The sequence below is a fragment of the Schistocerca americana genome, chromosome 3 (assembly GCF_021461395.2).
Source record: "Schistocerca americana isolate TAMUIC-IGC-003095 chromosome 3, iqSchAmer2.1, whole genome shotgun sequence".
Taxonomy (NCBI): Eukaryota; Metazoa; Arthropoda; class Insecta; order Orthoptera; family Acrididae; genus Schistocerca; species Schistocerca americana.
In genome coordinates, this window is record NC_060121.1 from 49312037 (window position 1) to 49332840 (window position 20804).

Here is a 20804-nt window from a genome sequence, read left to right on the forward strand (position 1 = left end):
TGGCGGCCTGAATGGTCACCCATCCAAGTGCCGGCCACGCCCGACAGCGCTTAACTTTGGTGATCTCACGGGAACCGGTGTATTCACTGCGGCAAGGCCGTGTAATCGCAACTTAACAGATAGTTTTACTCTGCGTGTGGAGCGGGTTCCTAACGCTTCTGGTAATCTAGAAATATGCAAACATCTTGAGGTCCACTATCCATAGAACTCATTACTTAGTATGAATAAAGAGATAGTGGTGTACCACAAGAACGGTATTTGCCGAATTCGTGCTAATGTGTCAAGAGCTCGTTTTCTTGTAGGTGCTTCATAATGTCGGGAGATAGTAAATGTTCCAAATTCCTACTACAAATCGATGTCAATCATGCAGATCCATAATTCAGAGAAATACTACAATTTTCTTTCTTGTGTCTCGTTGTGGGTTTCGCAAATTTCCAGTCTCAGGTACTGATCCTTCGACAAACACGGCGGACAGCGTCAGACTTCAAGAAGACTGCAGTTATTCCCATTCCAAAGAAAGCCATTACTGGTAGATATGAAAATTACCGAACTATCAGCTAAATAAGTCGTGGCTGCAAAATAATAAAACGATTTCTGTACAGAAGAATGGAAAAAATGGTAGAAGCCGATCTCGAGGAAGATCAGTTTGGATTCCGCAAAAATGTAGGAACACGCGAGGTTCAGATGGTTCAAATGGCTCTGAGCACTATGGGACTTGACATCTGAGGTCATCAGTCCCCTAGAACTTAGAACTACTTAAACCTAACTAACCTAACGGCATCACACACATCCGTGCCCAATGGAGGATTCGAACCTGCGGCCGTAGCGGTCGCGTGGTTCCAGACTGAAGCGTCTAGAACCGCTCGGCCACACTAGCCGGCAACACGCGAGGAAATCAGAAGATGGGTTAAGGAAACACAAACTTATGTTTATAGCGTCTGTAGACTCAGACAAAGCTTTTGATAATGTTGATTGGAATGCTCTCTCTAAAATTCTGAAGGGGTAAAATACAGGGAGCGAAACATTATTTACAACTGCTACAGAAACCAGACGGCAGTTATAAGAGCCCAGGGGCACGAAAGGGACGTAGTGGTTGAGAAGGGAGTGAGACAGGGTTGTGTCCTATCCCGATGTTATTCAGTTTGTACATTTAACAAGTAGGAAAGGTGCTGTGGCCTTCTCCACCAGACATCACGGCGCCTAGAGTATCAGCAACCAAACTGACAGCCTGCAGCCGCGGGTTGCCCGCCTCGCAGGCACACCGAAGCACTACACAACCGACAGGCAATATTGATGAACGGCCACAACAACAACCACAACAACAACAACAACAACAACACGACAAAGACACCAGCGACCACCAGGGGCCACTACCGGCCCACATAAACATAAGGAAAAGGTCGCTGCAGATCCCGGAACTATTTTCACACGTTAAACCACATGATGAAAAATAGTTCCGAGGTACTCATCCGCCGAAGCGCTATAAAGGCCGGCGCTCGGCCGCACATCGGCAATTCATCAACCGCCAGCAGACCTGGATAGCTGCTGCCCCAGCAGCCCGGCTTGGATCTTCTTGCTTATCTCTGGAATAGGCTTGGTATATTGGAGAAGTCTCTAGCGGAGACTAGTAGCAAATTATTTCAGTTGTTTTCTATATTTTTCTTGTATGTAGTTGTGGTTCGGAGACGGATCACTGTTTTGTGTTGGTGTTATACTTGGACAATTTGTTTTGGTTAATTCAACAGTCCAGTAAATTGTTTTCGGACTTTGATCGTTAGTTTCTTCTGCTTAAGCAGGCATATCAAAAGGTAACCAAAGAAAAATTTGGCGTAGGAATTGAAGTTTAGGGAAAATAAATGAAAACTATAATGTTTATTGACGAACTTGTAATTCTGTCAGAGACAGCAAAAGACTTTTAAGAGCAGTTGAATGGAATGGTTCAAATGGCTCTGATCACTATGCGACTTAACATCTGAGGTCATCAGTCCCCAAGAACTTAGAACTACTTAAACCTAACTAACCTAAGGACATCACACACATCCATGCCCGAGGCAGGATTCGAACCTGCGACCGTAGCAGTCTCGCGGTTCTGGACTGAAGCGCCTAGAACCGGACGGCCACCGCAGCAGGCTGAACGGAATGGACAGTATCTTTAAAGGAGAATATAAGACGAACATAAAAGAAACAAGACAAGGATAATGCAATGTAGTCGAATTAAATCAGTTGATGCTAAGGAATTAGATTAGGAAATGAGACACTTAAAGTAGTAGATGAGTTTTGCTATTTGGGCAACAAAATGACTGATGATGGTCGAAGTAGAGAACCGGCAATGACAATAAAAGCACCTTTGAAGAAGAAAAATTTGTTAACATCGAATATAGATTTAAGTGCAAGGAAGTCTTTTTCTGAAGGTATTTGCCTCGATTGTAGCCATGTATGGAAGTGACACATAGAAGACAAACATTTTATAAAAAAAAAGAGAACAGAAGCTTTCGAAATGTGGTGCTATAGATGAATGTTAAAGATTAAATGGGTCGATCACGCAGTTCATGAGGGGGTACTGAAAGAATTGGCGAGACAAGAAATTTGTAGCACAACTTGACCAAAAGATGGTATCGTTTGGTAGGACACGTTCTGAGAGATCAAAGGTTCACCAGTTAGTATCGGAGGGAAGTGTGTGTGTGTGTGGGGGGGGGGGGGGGGGGGGGGAGCAAAAATCGTAGAGGGAGACCAAGAGATGAATACAGTAAGCAGATTGAGAAGGAAGTTGATAGAATAAGTTTTGGAGATAAAGAGGCTCACACGGGATAGAATAGCATGGGGAGCTGCATCAAATCAGTTTTCTGACTGAAGACCACCACCACCACCACCACCACCACCACAACAACAACAACAACAACAACACAAGATTCTATAACTATTACTGGTCTCAAAACACGGTACAGTTTTCTGTACCACTAACTACATGGTGTATGCAAATTATGAAGTGCGATTATCTGTTTTAAAACATCAGTACTCTAGTAAAACCTAATAAAGACATCAAATGTATATTTAATTAGCGAATTTGCTTCTAAACAAATTGTTTTGCTTTTACTACAAACTCTAAGTTAGTTGTCGTTATGTATGCGTTACAAAAAAATGGTTCAAATGGCTCTCAACACTATGGGACTTAACATCTGAGGTTATCAGTCCCGTACAACTTAGAACTACCTAAACCTAACTAACCTAAGAACATCACACACATCCATGCCCGAGGCAGGATTCGAACCTGCGACCGTAGAGGTCACGCGGTTCCAGACTGTAGCGCCTAGAACCGCTCGGCCACCTCGGCCGGCTATGCGTTACAGTGTTGACTTTGTTCACTTTAGATGACAATATTTCTCGATGGCCAAAGATGTATGCAAAGAAACTTCTACTATCTCGTGCTGTGTGAAGACGGCTACTGATGCTGTAGTCTGTGCCTTCGGTGATTTTGTTAAGGTGGTGTGCTGCTCTCCTGATTTTACACGAATATACAGCAAAAATATCATTAATGCTCTTGGGCGACCAGTGAGCTTGAACCAAACATCTTCTGTGTAAAATGCAAATAATATCGGAGCTGTATATAAAGCAATGTCCAGGTTGGACGAATATCATTTACTCGTAATCGCCGAGTTAGGATCGCAACGCTCGCTATATTCAGTATTTGTAGGGCCGCGATGCTTCATTATACGGAAAATACACATAACGCAACTGACTGTGGAACACCTTCACAAATGTGATATCGGTCTTTCCTTATAGTAATTCAGTAAGACGCCACATTCTGCCCCAATGTATAGCTCAGACGTCTATGCTCATCAATCATTTGCAGAATCTCAATTACTTCAATAGCTTGTAGTCATACGTTCTTTACACACCTTTTTCTTTTCAGAACCTACTGTTCATACACTCGATTCCAGGAAAAACTCACATCATTACTCTCGCTTCACACCGTTGCCTTCCATCTTCCTTCAACTGTCCATTCTTGCCGGCCGATGTGGCCGAGCAGTTCTAGGCGCTTCAGTCTGGAACCGCGCGACCGCAACGGTCGCAGGTTCGAATCCTGCCTCGGGGATGGATGTGTGTGATGTCCTTAGGTTAGTTAGATTTAAGTAGTTCTAAGTTCTAGGGGACTGATGAACTCAGATGTTACGTCCCATAGTGCTCAGACCCATTTGAACCGTTTTGTCCATTCTTATGAGTCTACGCAGTTACTAATCTCTTTAGGCACAGCACTCATACAACAAAAAATACAAAAAATAGGCATACACATCATTTACATACATATAAATTTACTTTTCTGGGTAACATAGATGATATCAAACAGAAAATAAAAGAAGCAAATAAATAAATAAAAAACAGGAGGAAAATTCTATGTTTTCTAATTTGATGTCCCTAGTGGTGATGTTGTATTAGTGTTGAACTCAGGAAGAGGACAATGCAAAACACAGCCGAAACATTGTAGTAGTGACGCTCACACACAAAAATGTAAACTGCAGGACGTAGGCTACATTCACCAGGCAATAAGGAGCCGGGGGTAGGGACGTACTGTGTGACGATCTCGGACTAAATGTTAGACGGCTGCAGAGTACATTTTGTTGCGTACGACAGCGTTATTCAGCCACGGTAGCAATGAATCCGAAGCAAATGCTTTCAGGCTGTCGGGGTTCTGTACAAATAATTGTGCGGCAACAGTACTCGATAATAAAGGCCTCGGTTTCTTGTCGACAACATGTGGCGTAGTGATCTGTCGTAACTATGGTTACGTGCGCAGTCGTATGCCATAAATTAGCCGTTTCTCCGTTCGTATACAGTGAGGTGGCAAAAATCGTGGGATCGCGCTATGCGCATATACAGATGGCAATAATGTCGCGCACGCAAAGTATAAAAGCGCAGTGCGCTGGTGAAGCTGTCATTTGTACACACGTGATACATGTGACGTCTCTGTGACCGCACCACGGGCATTAACAGAGTTCGAACGCGGGACCACGTGATCCAGAGGCAGCAACGCTAGCCACTAGACCACGAGCTGCGGACGCAAGCTCAAACAAGAACAAGAACGTTTCTGTAATTTCGTTCTTGGAAAGATCGAGGATGACAGTTTTCTTCCACCCTTAGTGTTTAGTGACGAGGCAACATTTCATTTCAATGGAAAGGTTAACCGTCATAATGTGAGAGTATGGAGTACGGAACAACCGCATGAAGTTGTACAACATGAAAGGGTCTCCCCAAAATTCAATGTTTTGTGCAGATTCACGGGAAACTGTCTATGGTCCATTTTTCTTTGTCGACAACACTGTTAAAGGAAGCACATATCTCGATGTGCTTGAGAACTTTCTTTCCCGTAGTTGGTGACTGATTAGAACGATTTCATTTCATGGGGCACCGGCACACTGGCAATTGGAAGTACGGGAATTTTACGGTCAAAGGGTTACCGACTGATGGATCGGTCGCACTGGACCAAAGATTCAGTCTTACATTACTGTCGTCCAAGGTCACCGGACCTGACTGTATGTGATTATTTCTTGTGGGAGTTTATAAAAGATGTATATGAAGATAGTAACTGTTCTCTAAAGAACAGATGCCATTGATGACCGTGCAGCTTCTCTATAATAAATGATAATTAATTGAAACTCTCAGCTGCCGACAGGTGTTGTTGATATACCTCGATGGGGACAGCTGAAAATGTGTGCCCCGACCGGGACTCGAACCCGGGATCTCCTGCTTACATGGCAGACGCTCTATCCTTTCTTGTGTGTGTGTATGTGTGTGTGTGTGTGCGTGTGTGTGTGGTCGTTGCGGACGTCACATGACATCCGTTCAAGTTCATTGTTGATCCTTTCACTCACTTTTTCTTTTTATTACAGAGACCAACTAGCTCTCTGACCGAACACGCTGACCTACCGTGCCGGCGTCTGAGCCACCGAGGACAAAGATGAACAGCGCGACTGCAGGGACTTATCCCTTGCACGCTTCTCGTGAGACCGACATTCCCAACTGTAGACAATCTACATACATAATGCACCTAATAGATATTTGCTCATCTTACGGGAATCGTCACCTTAGTGTGCGCGATTAATGAGTGGATAGACAAATATCTTTTAGGAACATTACGTATGTAGATTGTGGACAGTTGGGAATGTGGGCCTCAAGGGAAGCATGCAACGGATAAGTCCCTGCAATCGCGCTACTTATCTGTGCCCTCGGTGGCTCAGATGGATAGCCGGCACGGTAGCTCAGCGTGTTTGGTCAGAGAGCCGGTTGGCATCGGTAATAAAAAAACTGAGTGGAAGGATCAACAAACGAAATTGAACAGATGTTATGTGAGGTCCGCAACGACCAAAGACAACGATCAAAAAAAAGGACAGAGCGTCTGCCTTGCAAGCAGGAGATCCCGGGTTCGAGTCCCCGTTGCGGCACACATTTTCAGCTGTCCCAATCGAAGTATGTCAACAACACCTGTCGGCAGCTGAGAGTTTCAATTAATTATCTTTTATAAAAGAGTCTGTTTATGTGACCTCGTTACCACCAATGATGAATGAACTGAGGCATCGCATTACAGCAGCTGTGGAAGCTGTAACTCAAGACACCGCTCGCTGCAGTGTGGGAACAATTTGTGTACCGCTTTGACATATGCCGTGCAACTCCAGGGGACATATTGAACACCTATGAAAAGGTATGAAAAAAAAAACTTTTTGGGCTTCCTGTTCATAAAAAAAAAATTCGTTGCGTATGTTTATTAGTTTCAGAAATATGGACGTGCTAAAAAAAGCTATACCAAACTCCGCCCGAATAGGCCGTGAAGGCCCAACGGTACCGACCGGCCGCCGTGTCATCCTCAGACCACGTGCGACACTAGATGCGAATATGGAGGGGCATGTGGTCACAACATCGCTGTCCCGGCCGTATGTGTGTTTAAGAGACCGGAGCCGCTACTTCTCAATCAAGCAGCTCCTCAAGTTGCCTCACAAGGGCTGCGTACGCCCCGCTTGCCAACAGCGCTCGGCAGACAGGATGGTCAGACGTTCCAAGTGCTGGCCCAGCCCGACGCGCTTAACTTCGGCGATCTGACGCGAACCGATGTTACCACTGAGGCAAGACCATTGGCATAGATGTGCCAAATCTGATGAAATACACTCTGTATTTCTACAGGGGACTTCCAACAACTTGAACCCACTCCACGTCCAGTTGCTGCACTACACGGGGCAAAAGGAGGCCCGACACGACATTTGGAGAAACCATGGCTTTTGTCATCTCAGTATATGTGCTCCGTACGGCATGTACACTTATACAACTGAACCTGCATATTATCGGTTTTGATTCAATGTAGCAGTGGCTCTGGTCGTTCTCACACGTATCCAGGTGAAATTTGCTTTCGTACGTCAGTACCACAAATATGTCCGTTATGTTATACTTCAATATTTGTGTTGTCGTTTTTGCACGAAATACGTTTTACTCGCCTTTATGTTATGTAGAATGTAACGTTCTTGCACATGCGCGTGCTTGAATTTTTTTTTTTTTTTAATTACATGGCGATTGGTTTTCATTTCGACTGCGGACAATATTCTTCACTAGGGATGTGATACAATAAAAAATAAATAAATAGATAAATAATTAACTTACATGGTTTGAGAAACTGGTTTAACCGCAAAACGTGGCTGCATGCTAAATCGTAGTTTCCATGTTCTGGGAGTTTCTTCAACATGATAGCGACTGGCCACTAAGATATCATACAACATAATGATGACGACATCATTGTTAGCTGCAACAGGCAGAAGACGTGCATTGCTGGCGCTGCCCATTTTAGCGATTTTGACCGTGATAAACTTATGCTGCACGGCAGTGTAGAAGTGTGCACAGAAGCAGCTAAGAGAAGAATTCGTACAATATGCACGTCCATGTATGTACCATAAAAGCCGACTTAGGAATTTTTCCTTTTATGAGGGCGCGTGTACAAAATCGTGGGCCGATTTAAAGTTCCAGAATTGCGCATTTTACTGTTAGCGTCGCTGCTGGGTAATTTTGCATTGATCGTGTACATATCCGTTTGCGTAGTGATACACAGTGAAATTTTGAACATTCGCGAATGCCGCGATGAACCAATACTGTTATCATCAATTGTAGGCTTCAACTAAATTGTGCTCTTAAAAGTTTTGAGATCAGTAGGCCAATCCTCGTTAAAAACAATCTTTCTCTAATTTCTGTGGTGTCACCGCCAGACACCACACTTGCTAGGTGGTAGCCTTTAAATCGGCCGCGGTCCGTTAGTATACGTCGGACCCGCGTGTCGCCACTATCAGTGATTGCAAACCGAGCGCCGCCACATGGCAGGTCTAGAGACTCGTCCTAGCACTCGCGCCAGTTGTACAGCCGACGTTCATAGCAATGGATCACTGACAAATACGCTCTCATTTGCCGAGACGATAGTTAGCATAGCCTTCAGCTACGTCATTTGCTACGACCTAGCAAGGCGCCATAGCATTTGATAATTAATATTGTGAAGCATATACCGTAACGAGAGATGTTCTACAATTGTGGATTAAAGTTAAGTATTACATCTACTACGTACTTTATTTGCTACTATTAATTCCCTTAACTGTTCCAGACCTCACGCCAGTCTGCGTGAGCTTAAAAGCGTGCATTTCGGCCTCCTCTAGCAAAACAGTGTTCTCTCTTCTGCCAACACTTCAATTTCATTGTACAATTACGTGAGAAATAGGTTAGTCTGAGAATTTTCTGACGCTTACAAAACTATATCTTCGTAAATTACTGGCATGAGTGTTTTGGAAACGTAAAGTTTCTCATAGCAAATCAGCGTTTGTGTTTCACACTTCAGCCAAAGAACTCGTCACTCCTGAATTTGTGTATCAGCATTTTTGCCAATTTCTGGAAGCTACCATTGTTCTTTGCATGACCTAAGAGCAGTTTGTAGCAAATCGGCGTTTGTGATTTAGTTACGGTAGCATATTTTGCTGTTAACATATTTCCCTGTATGTTATCTGCATTAATCGTAGATCAACTCTATTTTCGAGTTTGGTGCCAACTAAAATTAACATCAAAACGTTTTAGGAAACTTAAGTAGGGCGTTCAAAAAGTCGTCTCTATTTTTTTATTTTTTATTATTTTTTTATTTTTTTATTTTATTTTATTTTATTTATTTTATTTATTTATTTATTTATTTATTTATTTATTTTTTTTTTTTTTTTTGCAGTAGGGGAATGAAATTTTTTGGGAACATGCTTGGAACGTTTAGCTATAAGTTGGTGTATAAAAGTATATTTTTTCATTTACAGGTGAGCCATAATGGACCGTGAAGTAGATGTCAGGTTACGGCAACGGTCGGTGGTGGAGTTCCTCTTCAAGACCGCCAATGACTCTGCCACATCGATTCACAGGAAGTTGCTAACTGTTTATGTAGAGGACACAGTAGATTGCAGCAGTATCCAGGGGTGGTTGCAAGAGGTTGAAAGAAGGTGGTTTCTCTGTAATGGACAATCCATGATGCGGTAGACCATCGATGGCAATGAGTGATGTGAATAAGGAGACCATTGATCAAATCATCCAAAATGACAGGTGTGTCACGACACGACAACTTGCTGAAATGGCTCGTACTGGTACAGTAACTAGGGTACAGAAAAATGTGTGCACGTTGGGTGCCTAGATTATTGACAAGAGAAATGAAAACTATGAGGAAGAATGTGTGCGAGGGTCTCATGAAGACTTTTACTGAAGAGTGGAAACAGTGTTATGACGGCGTCATTCTTCAGTCCGGAACCGCGCCGCTGCTACGTTCGCAGGTTCGAATCCTGCCTCGGGCATGGATGTGTGTGATGTCCTTAGGTTAGTTAGGTTTAAGTAGATCTAAGGTCTGGGGGACTGATGACCTCAGATGTTAAGTCCCGTGGTGCTCAGAGACATTTGAATGGCGTCATTACCCAGGATGAAACATGGTTGTTTTTGTCCGAACGTGAGAGCAAAACTCAATCCGTGGAGTGACGTCATCTGGGTTCCCCTCGGAAGAAGAAACCAAGACTTTCACGAACAGCAAGCGGAAAGACTATGGCCTCCTTCTTCTGGGATCAGCGTGGTGTCATTTTCATTGACTTTTTGGAACCTGGCTCCACAACTAACCGGGTCCATTACTGTTTGTCATTGGACAAGGTGCGACGTGCCTTCAAGGCCAACAGACCACAGCTTCAGGGTCAGCTCATCAGACTACACTGTGACAATGCCAAACCCCTTACAGCCCTTATTACGCAGGAGAAAATCAGGAAAATTGGTTGGAAAATTGTTCCTCATACACCCTACAGTTCGGACTTGGCTCCGTCTGATTTTTATCTCTTTAGTCGTCTGAAGGCCCGCCTGCGCGGTAAAACATTTGATAGTGAGAAAGACCTTATTTCGTGTGTTAAACGATGGTATAAAAGTCAATCCCCAGAATTTTACCAAAGTGCATTTCTGTAACGGAGAGAACGTTGGGCCAGATGCGTCACATCTGATGGAGGCTACATTGAGTAGGGTCAATGTATAGCTAAATGTCCCGAGTATGTTCATAAAAAATTTCTTTCTCCTCCTGCAAAAAGTCAAAGAATTAGAGACGACTGAGCAAAACTTTTTGAACGCCCTTTGTAATTTATACCACAGGTTTTTGTGTTGCCTTAATAGAAATATCCTTTTGTGTATCTGCTTCAATTCTTACTGAGAATTAGCAACTTTTTAGCTAAACAGGTTAAAAGATAATCAGTGGACTTAATTTAAAGTTATTGGTTCACTGCCCAGTAATACACCACTCCAGCCCAAAGGCAGTCACATTGTGGATGCTGGTCTCAAACCGTGGATGAGATGGTTGACGTTCGTAAGCTGCTGGGAATCCCACCCTGGCCACTGCCATTGTCAAGTGAATGACAGCTGCCGCAAATGGGCGAGGGAACTGGGTGGAACCAGGTGCAGATCGTGGTGCACGGCGGAACAAGCGATACCTGTCGTCTGGGCTCCGAGGTCAATCTTGGGTCATTCCATCGACTGACAGAGAAGGTTGAGAAGACCAGCCTCGCACGTGGAGTTTCGACGAAGCTCGCAGTTTGCAGCATTGTCCCCAGAATTGAGCATGGCCCTTTGGTTCTGAGTCGACTAGAAGGGCTGAAGCAGAGACTTCGCAGGTTCTGTCACAAGCTAGGCAGCGGGTTTCTGGACTTGCGCCATAGGATTAAGAATTGTGGGGTCCCCATAAATAGGTCAGGTGTGCACTACACATCAGAGGTTGCTACTCAAGTAGCTGACTGTGTGTGGGGTGCACACAAGGGTTTTTTTAGATTAGGAGACTCTCCATCCAATACAGATAACGATAGCTGTAGGAGACCCAGAAGTATCAGTGTAAGATAGAAAAAAATGCCTCCCCATATATGACAGTATTAAAATCCTAATGGTAAACTGCCAAAGTATTCGCAACAAAGTGCCAGAGTTTGAAGTCCTCATAAAAAGCAGTGAAGCACGCATAATACTGGGTGCAGAAGCTAGTCGAGACCTGAAAATGGTAACAGTAAGATTTTTGGGAACGATTTAAGGGTATATCGAAAGGATAGGCAAATGGGAAGTAGGTGGTGTATTTTCGCAGTAGACGAGAAACTCATATCCACCAAGATATAACCTGAAGTTACATGTGAGATTGTTTCGTCAAGATTCAGTGTCAGGGATGGGCACAAAATGTTAATTGGATCCTTCTATCACCCACCAAACTCATTCCTGGTGCAACCGTAAAGTTCAGTGAAAACCTCAGCTCACTTGTACGTTTCCCAATCATACTATAATCATCGGTGGAGAGTTGAATCATGAAATAATTATTTGGGAAAATTACAGCTTTGTTAGTGGTGGGTGTGATAAAACATCCTGTGAAACTTTGCTAAGCGCCTTCTCTAAAAACTACATAGAACAGATAGTTAAGAAACCCACTCATGATGGAAATATATTGGATCTAATGGCAATACACAGACCTGACCTCTTTGAGGTCGTGCACGCTGAAACTGCTATCAGTGACCACGATGAAGTTAAGGCAACAGTGATTACCAAAGAACAAAGGGCAACTAAAACAAGCAGAAAGATATATATGTTCAGCAAACTAAATAAAAAATCAGTAGTGTCATATCTCAATGAGGAACTTGAAACTTTCAAAAAAATGTTCAAATGTGTGTGAAATCTTATGGGACTTAACTTCTAAGGTCATCAGTCCCTAAGTTTACACACTACTTAACCTAAATTATCCTAAGGACAGACACACACACCCATGCCCGAGGGAGGACTTGAACCTCCGCCGGGACCAGCCGCACAGTCCATGACTGTAGCGCCCCAGACCGCTCGGCTAATCCCGCGAGGCCGAAACTTTCAGCACAGGGGAGTAGCATGCTGAGGAATTCTGGCTCAAGTTTAACAGAATAGTTCACCATGCACTGGATAGATATGTACCCAGTAGAAGAGTTCTTAATAGGAGGGAACCTTCATGGTATACAGTCACTGTATAGGAACTTCTAAAGAAACAGAGATTACTGCATAATAGGTGTAAAACAAAGCGTAGGGCTATATAGATAGGGCGGTGCTGAAAGAAACGAGTTTGGCTGTCAAGAGAGCAGCGCCTGATGCCTTTACCTTAGCAGAATATTGCCAAGTGATCTTTCACACAACCCAAAGAAATTCTGGTTTTATATAAAGGCTGTTAGTGGCGCCAAAGTTAGTGAATGAGACAGGAACTGAAATTGAAGGTAGCAAAGCAAAAGCTGAAATGCTTAACCGCGTTTTCTGATGTTCCTTTACAAAGAAAAACCCAGGAGAATACCCCAAATTTAATATTCGTACTACTGAGAATGCATTAGTGTCAGTGGCGTTGAGAAACAGCTGAAATCATTAAAATTTAACAAAGTTCCAGCCTCGATGGAATCCCTATCAGATTCTGTTCTGAATTTGCGGATGAGTTAGCCTCTCTTCTAACTATAATCTTTCGTAGATTCCTCGGAGGAAAAAACGTGCCTAGTTCCTGGAAAGGGGCTCAGGTCACATCCATCTACAAGAAGGGTAGTAAAAGTGATCCAGAAAATTACCGTCCAATATCCTTGACATCGATTTGTTGTAGAATCTTAGAACTATTCTGACTTCAAAGGTGATGGGGTATCTTGAAAAGAATGATCTCGTCAATGTCGACCAGCATGATTTTCGAAAACATCGATCGTGTGAAACTCAACTCGCACTTTTCTCTAATGACATACTGAAAGGTTTGGATCAAATCAACAAGGTAGATGCACTGTTTCTTGATTTCCGAAAAGCATTTGACTCAGTAGTGCACCTATGCTTATTGTCATATTGGGTTTCAACTGATGTTTGTGACTGGATTGAGGACTTTTTGGTAGGGAGGACAAAGCATGTTATCTTGGAGAGTCACCGTCAGATGTAGAAGTAACTTCGGGTGTGTCCCATGGAAGTGTCTTGGAGCTCTTGCTCTTCACGTCGTATATTAATGACATTGCAGGCAATATTAATAGTAAATCAAGCTTCTAGCAGATGTTGCAGTTATTTGTAATGAATGACTTCGGTTTATTGGTAGAACAATGGGGAGAGATGAGGTTAGTTACAAATCACTCGTGCGACCAGTTCTAGAATATTGCTGAAGTGTGTGGGATCAGTACCAGACACGGCTGGCAGGGGATGTTGAACGTATACAGGGAAGGGTAGCACGGATGGACACAGATTTGTTTAAAGCGTGGGAGAGTCGCAGAGATACTGAAGGAACTGAACGTGAAGACTCTTGAAGATAGACGTAAACTATCACGAGAAAGTCTATTAACAAAGCTTCAAGAATCGGCTTTAAATGATCAGGAATATACTGCAACACCCTACGTATCGCTCTCACAGGGCTGGTGAGGATAAGATCAGAATACTTACTGCACTCACGGAGGCTTTCAGACAGTCATTCTTCCTGCGCTCCATACGTGAATGGAACGGTAGGTGACCCTAGTAACTGGCACAATGGGACGTACCCTCTGGCGGGGGCCTCACTGTAGCTTGCAGAGTGTAGATATAAACGTAGATGTAGACGATGACAGTAAGGGTATCTGAACCCACGATAGTAAGGTCAACAGCATCCGTACTAAAATGTAAAGAGACTAGTATGGAGGAAGATCATAAAATTATTAGAAAAGCAGATGCATATAAGAATGTAAAGTACTCCCGGAAATCTTGCACACACACGCACCAAAAAAGGACGAAAATCACGTTGTCAGATCTTAAGCACGGTAGAAGGGGAGAAAGCAGTGGAAATTTTCCCTCAATTGTGTGCTGGGTTCAAAAAATACCACCAGACTCAACCCCTTACATTGGCTCCGAGAGTTCTCATCATCACAGAGCTGAGGCCGGATGTGCCACAGAGACGAATGGCGGAGCCGTTAATCGTCCTCGCAAACAGCAAGAGTTTCGTCACTGAGGCGCAAAGAGCAACGCCACATGCAGGGCAGGATCGAGAACATTTTCTCAGACTAGCGACTTTTCATTCACCTTTCCCCCACTCTCCCCCTAGCACTTTTTCACCCGTGTCAGTTGTAGCGGCTAACGGTGACACGCACAGAATACAGACCCTTCTCGTTTTGGAGCCCCAAGCGGCTTCTTGTGCCGCTTTGGCCTTAAACCGGCCGTGGCCGCATTGCCGCCTGCTGTGAAACAAACAAGCCGTGTGCAGGCTCAGTGTGTTCTTGTAACACTGCGGTAGAATATCAACAGGCAAATCCAACACCGTTGGTGGGGGCCAGTTCTGCAGCTGGCTACTGCTGTCCTCGCATGAAGGAGATGTTGGTCCTGAACTGCTGTTTCCTTGTGATGAAACTTGGCTGCATGTTGCTCGGGACGATCTACCTTGGAGTTCTGAAGTCCTTATCACGTCAAGGGCCTCTGTTTGTCATGAAAGCAGGCGTGTGGTGTGCAGTTAGTGTAACAGGAATTATTAGGCACATCTTCTCCCATCAGATCAGACAAAACCTGATTCTTTAAGAAAATTGAAAATTAACCAAAATACGAACGGTTATTTCGTGTTAGCGGTACAAAGTCAGGCGTCGCCAATGCTTTTACGGTCTATCAAAAGTATCAGAAGATCAAAACCTGTTTCAAAATTATTTATACAAGACATCTGTCAGGTGCAAAAAGTGGAAACTGTCTTCAAACAAAAAAAGATTGATGCCTTCCAAATATGTACAGAAAGGAGCTGTTAAATTCCGGTAAAAATGGGCTGGAAGGGATGGGACGATACGAATGACTGAGCGTAATATATAATTATTAAAAATAAACACTCCAAAAATTATTAAAACTGAACACGCAATAATTTCAGGAAAACACGACAGTAAACACATCTCTATTAAATGGTAGACTTGCCGCCCTCAGGCTCGTCAACATACGCAAATATTAAATAACAAAATGTTACAGCTATTAAGTATAAACTGGTATTTCACGAAAGATCTCCAACTTGCAATAAGAAAATTTTCACCAAGTCCTCCCAGAAATGACTTGGCGACTTGTGTGTAATCAAACGTAATAACACTACATAACGTGACAGAGGAACAGCTCCCCTATGGTAGAATCATCCACTCTCTACCTCCTTTCAGTGATAGCATTAACAGCACTACACAAAAGACAGAATAGCATTTAATTATGGCGCAGTAAAATAAGTTCTCCAACAGAAACAAAATTATTAGCATTGAACAAAAAGAAATCCTGCAAATAGGCATATATAAAAAAACAGAACACTACAACTATTAATGAAATAAAGCAACGTGTGTTCCCTTCTATCAGTGTTTTGCTGTGGAGTCAAATAATTCTATATGACGTCAATCTTTCTTCTCAGTCCTTGCTTCTCCTGCCAATAATAACACATCTCCGTTAGTGCTTGGGGAACAACACAGTGCAACAAAATGTCACCTGTAACAAACCTGAGTTAATAACCTGCAGGGGTAATGTTCAGAAGTAGTCAATTCCATAATAATTCACAAGGCCACTTCGTTGGAATCTCAATAAGCGCTATTAAGCGGTTTACTATGACAACATGAGCAATACCAGTCTCCAATATCACAAACATTTAGCATCCTGGGCGGCGTTGCCTGTCCTCTTGGACATAACGACAAGCTTGGGCACATAATACACCGTGCACATTCATGTGCTGAGGTAAGCTGTCGCCAGCACATTGGTTGGCCAAGATGTAGCGCGAAGATCGATATAAGGCGTTGAATCAAGTGCGCTTATCGGGAGAGAGGCCAAAGACACACTCGCAAGCAACACTCCACCAACGCCCGCTCGACCACAAGTATTTAGATCGCGGCAGCGGACCGGAAGGTCTCACTCACTAACTCAGTCACTCAGTCACTAACTCGCATTGAAGTTTGCATCTGTCATTCACTCAGGGAGCAGCATAGTTCAGCACCGGCTACGCCAGTACATAGCATCCAGATTTGTGTCCATAGCAAGATTCCAATATTGTCTGCAAGAGAAGTGGTATTATAGAGCTTGTACCGCAACACATGTACTGTATCGACGATACGTAGCTTCCTGTTCACGTGAATAAAGAACCCTGTTAATCCAAGTGTGCATTTTTAGTGTAGAAAGAGGATATCAGCCACCCATAATAACATCCTTTCCCCTGCTTCTACCGTACAGGGCACTACAGTGGCGACGAGGATACTACAGATCCAACCCAGCTGCTGTCAAACATGGACAGTCCGAGTTCGCCCAATGCGCCACAATACAGCACACCATGATGGCACAAACTTACAGGCTGTCAATTTAACTAATTACCTGCAAATTACAATTACGAAAAACGTAAGTACGGACGTTCATATAGAAAACTTTGTGGGAAATGGGAACCAAAGACAGCGTTTTATTGCCAGAACACTTAGATGATGCAACACGGCTACTAAAGAGACTGTCTACACTACCGGTACGCTTTTCCGTCCCTTGCTACAGTACTGGTGTGCAGTCCTTACCAGACAGGACTGATAGAGGGCAACGAAGGAAGTTCATAGAAGGGTAGCACGTTTTGTAGTACCGAGAAATAGGGGAGAGTGTCACGGATGTGGTACACGAGTTGCGGTGGCAATCATTAAAAGAAAGGCGTTTTTCATTGGGGTGAGATCTCTTCACGAAATTTCAGTCTCCACCTTCCTCCTTCGAATAAGAAAATAATTTTTTTGTTTCCCATCTACATAACGATGAATGATCATCGTAATAAATTAAGAGAAATGAGAGCTAGCAAGCAATGTTTGAAGTGTTCCTTTTTCCCGCGTACTGTTCGGGAGTCGACGATAGTGAAATAGTAAGTTGATCAATGAACCCTCAACCAAGCACTTAAGTGTGGATTGCAGAGTAATCTACATGTAAATCTACATCTACATCCATACTCCGCACGCCACCTGACAGTGTGTGGCGGAGGGTACTTTGAGTACCTATATCGGTTCTCCCTTCCATTGCAGTCTCGTATTGTTCGTGGAAAGAAAGATTGTCGGTATGCCTCTGTGTGGGCTTCAATCTCTCTGATTTTATCCTCATGGTCTCTTCGCGAGATATACGTAGGAGAGAGCAATATACTGCTTGACTCCTCGGTGAAGGTATGTTCTCAAAACTTCATCAAAAGCTCGTACCGAGCTACTCAGCGTCTCTCCTGCAGTCTTCCACTGGAGTTTATCTATCATCTCCGTAACGCTTTCGCGATTACTAAATGATCCTGTAACGAAGCGCGCTGCTCTCCGTTGGATCTTCTCTATCTCTTCTATCAACCCTATCTGGTACGGATCCCACACTGGTGAGCAACATTCAAGCAGTAGGCGAGCAAGTCTACTGTAACCTACTTCCTTTGTTTTCATGTAGATGTAGATTTTTTATCATTGTAGGGCGCTAATACGAGGGCGGTTCAGAAAGTAACCTCCGATTGGTCACAGTGCGGGTTGTGGGGGGAGTAGCGACGCCATCTGTGCGTTCACGCACTCAACAGGTCAGTCGGCATCAAGCCGTGGTCGAGTGAACGTCGTACCTGCGCTAGTTTAGTTTTTGTGGCAGTTTGAAATGTATGCTGCAATAGAAAACCCCGCCAAATGTGAAGTGCGTGCTGTCATAAGGTTTTTTACAGCCAAAGGATATTCTGCAGCAGCTATTTATCGTGAGCTTTGTGCTGTGTATGGACCAAGAGTTATGAGTGAAGGAGTTGTCCGTGAATGGGTACGTTTATTTAAAAGTGGACGAGAAAACGTTCATGATGAAGAGAGGAGTGGTAGACCATCATTGGTGACTGACGAACTCGTTCAGACAGTTGATGCAAAAGTTCGTGAAAATCGACGTTTCTCAATGTCGGAGTTGTCTACTGGTTTTCCACAGATTTCTAAGACTCTCTTGTACGAGATAGTGACAGCAAGATTGGGTTACCGTAAGTTCTGTGCACGATGGGTGCCCAAAATTCTTACCGACCACCACAAAACTCAAAGAATGGCCTCTGCATTAGACTTTCTGTCACGTTATGAGGACGAAGGAGAACCATTGTTAAATAGAATCGTGACCGGTGACGAAACCTGGATTAAGTACGTGAACCCTGAGACAAAAGAACAATCAAAGATGTGGGCACATTCATATTCGCCTACCAAACCAAGAAAAGCCTCGCAAGATTTTTCTGCCAGAAAACTGATGGCAACGGTGTTTTGGGACGCCAAAGGGGTGTTGTTGGTTGAATTCATGGAACGTGGTACGACCATTAATCAAGACGTGTACTGTGAAACAATAAAAAAGTTACGACGGGCTATACAGAACAAACGCCGTGGTATGCTGACTTCCGGTATCGTTTTTTTGCACGATAACGCCCGTCCTCACTCTGCTTGCAGAACAACGGCCCTTCTTAAGTCCTTCAAGTGGGACATTATCAACCATCCACCTTACAGCCCAGACCTGGCGCCAAGTGATTATCACCTCTTCATGCATTTGAAGAAATGGCTCGGGTCACAGCGGTTTGATGACGACGAAGAGCTCAAAGATGCGGTCACAGGCTGGCTTCAGGCACAAGCGGGTGATTTTTATGCAGAAGGAATTTCAAAGCTTGTGAAGAGATACGATAAGTGCCTCAATCGCTATGGATGTAGTTGTAAGATGTATATATTAAAATATTTTTATTTAACTTGGTGTATTTTTTTAAATCAACCGGAGGTTACTTTCTGAACGGCCCTCGTAGTTTCCACGAACAGTTAAGGGACAGTATTGGAGATCAGTGGAAGGCAACGTGAAACCACCACTGAAATTATCCCAAGAAAACCCCATGGCTTTGCTCAACTCAAAATGTTCCGGAGATTCAAGTTCCCCGTTTCGATCTCCGGGGTGAGAGGAGGGGGGGAGGGTTCAAAATGGTTCAAATGGCTCTGAGCACTATGGGACTTAACTTCTGAGGTCATCAGTCCCCTAGAACATAGAACTAATTAAACCTAACTAACCTAAGGACATCACACACATTCATGCCCGAGGCAGGATTCGAACCTGCGACCGTAGTGGTCGCGCGGTTCTAGACAGTAGCGCCTAGAACCGCTCGACCACTCCGGCCGGCGGGGGGAGGGAGGGGACCAGGTTGAGATAAGCTTGAGGTAGAGTAAGATGCTGCAAGGAGAAGCACTCGATAACAACATCGAATATGAGAGCCACGTATCAGGAAAAATTAAACTTAGTCAAAAGAGAAATGGACAGGATTAACATCGACATATTGAGAGTAAGTGAAATGAAGTGGACTGGTATGAGAGAATTTGCTTCGGATGGCCACATCGTATACTATTCTGGACTAGAGAAGAAGTAATGGAGTAGCCTTCATAGTTAGTGACGGAGGAGGAAAAGCTGTAATGGGATGCAATGATAAAAATGATACAATGATGTCAATAATATTTTAAAATGTCTCAAATGGCTATGAGCACTATGGGACTTAACTTCTGTGGTCACCAGTCCCCTAGAACTTAGAACTACTTAAACCTAACCAACCTAAGGACATCACACACATCCATGCCCGAGGCAGGATTCGAACCTGCGACCGTAGCAGTCCCGTGGTTCCGGACTGCGCGCCTAGAACTACGAGACCACCGCGGCCGGCACTAATATTTTAAGGTCAGCCCCTTAATATCACACTCATTCAAGTTTATGCGCCAACCACCGATGCTGAAAAGATAATTATTAACATGTTCTATGACGATTTACAAGAATTACTGCTGTCGACACCAAAATAGACGTCGTCTTCATAGAAAATTTTGTCAAGGTACAACGAATGAAGCAGGACAGAGACTCCTGGAACTCTGCCAAGACAATTCGTTGGTTATTACTAACGCACTGTTCCAGCTATCCAATCGACGCCTATACACTTGGACTTCGCCAGACTGCCAACACCGGGGTCAAAGAGATTATATGCTTTGTAATCAGAAGTGGAAGAGTGCGGTTCACTCAACCACAACAAGACCTGGAGGTGATTGCGGATCAGATCGCGAGCTGTTAATTGCAAAATTTCGGCTGAAACCGAGGAAAATAGCAAAAGCCGTTCCATCTTGCAGATACGACCTTAAGCCCACACGCTTTGGTTACACAGTGCAAGTCTGCAACATATGTAATGCATTAGAGTGAGAAGACAAAGGCCCACAAGAGCAGTCGACAGAAGCGGCAAACACTGCCAAGGAGGCAGTATAAAAACACATTCCCAAGAAAAAGAATAGCAAGAAGGCAAGGTGGCTATCGACTGAGGCATTGCAAGCTGCTGAAGAACG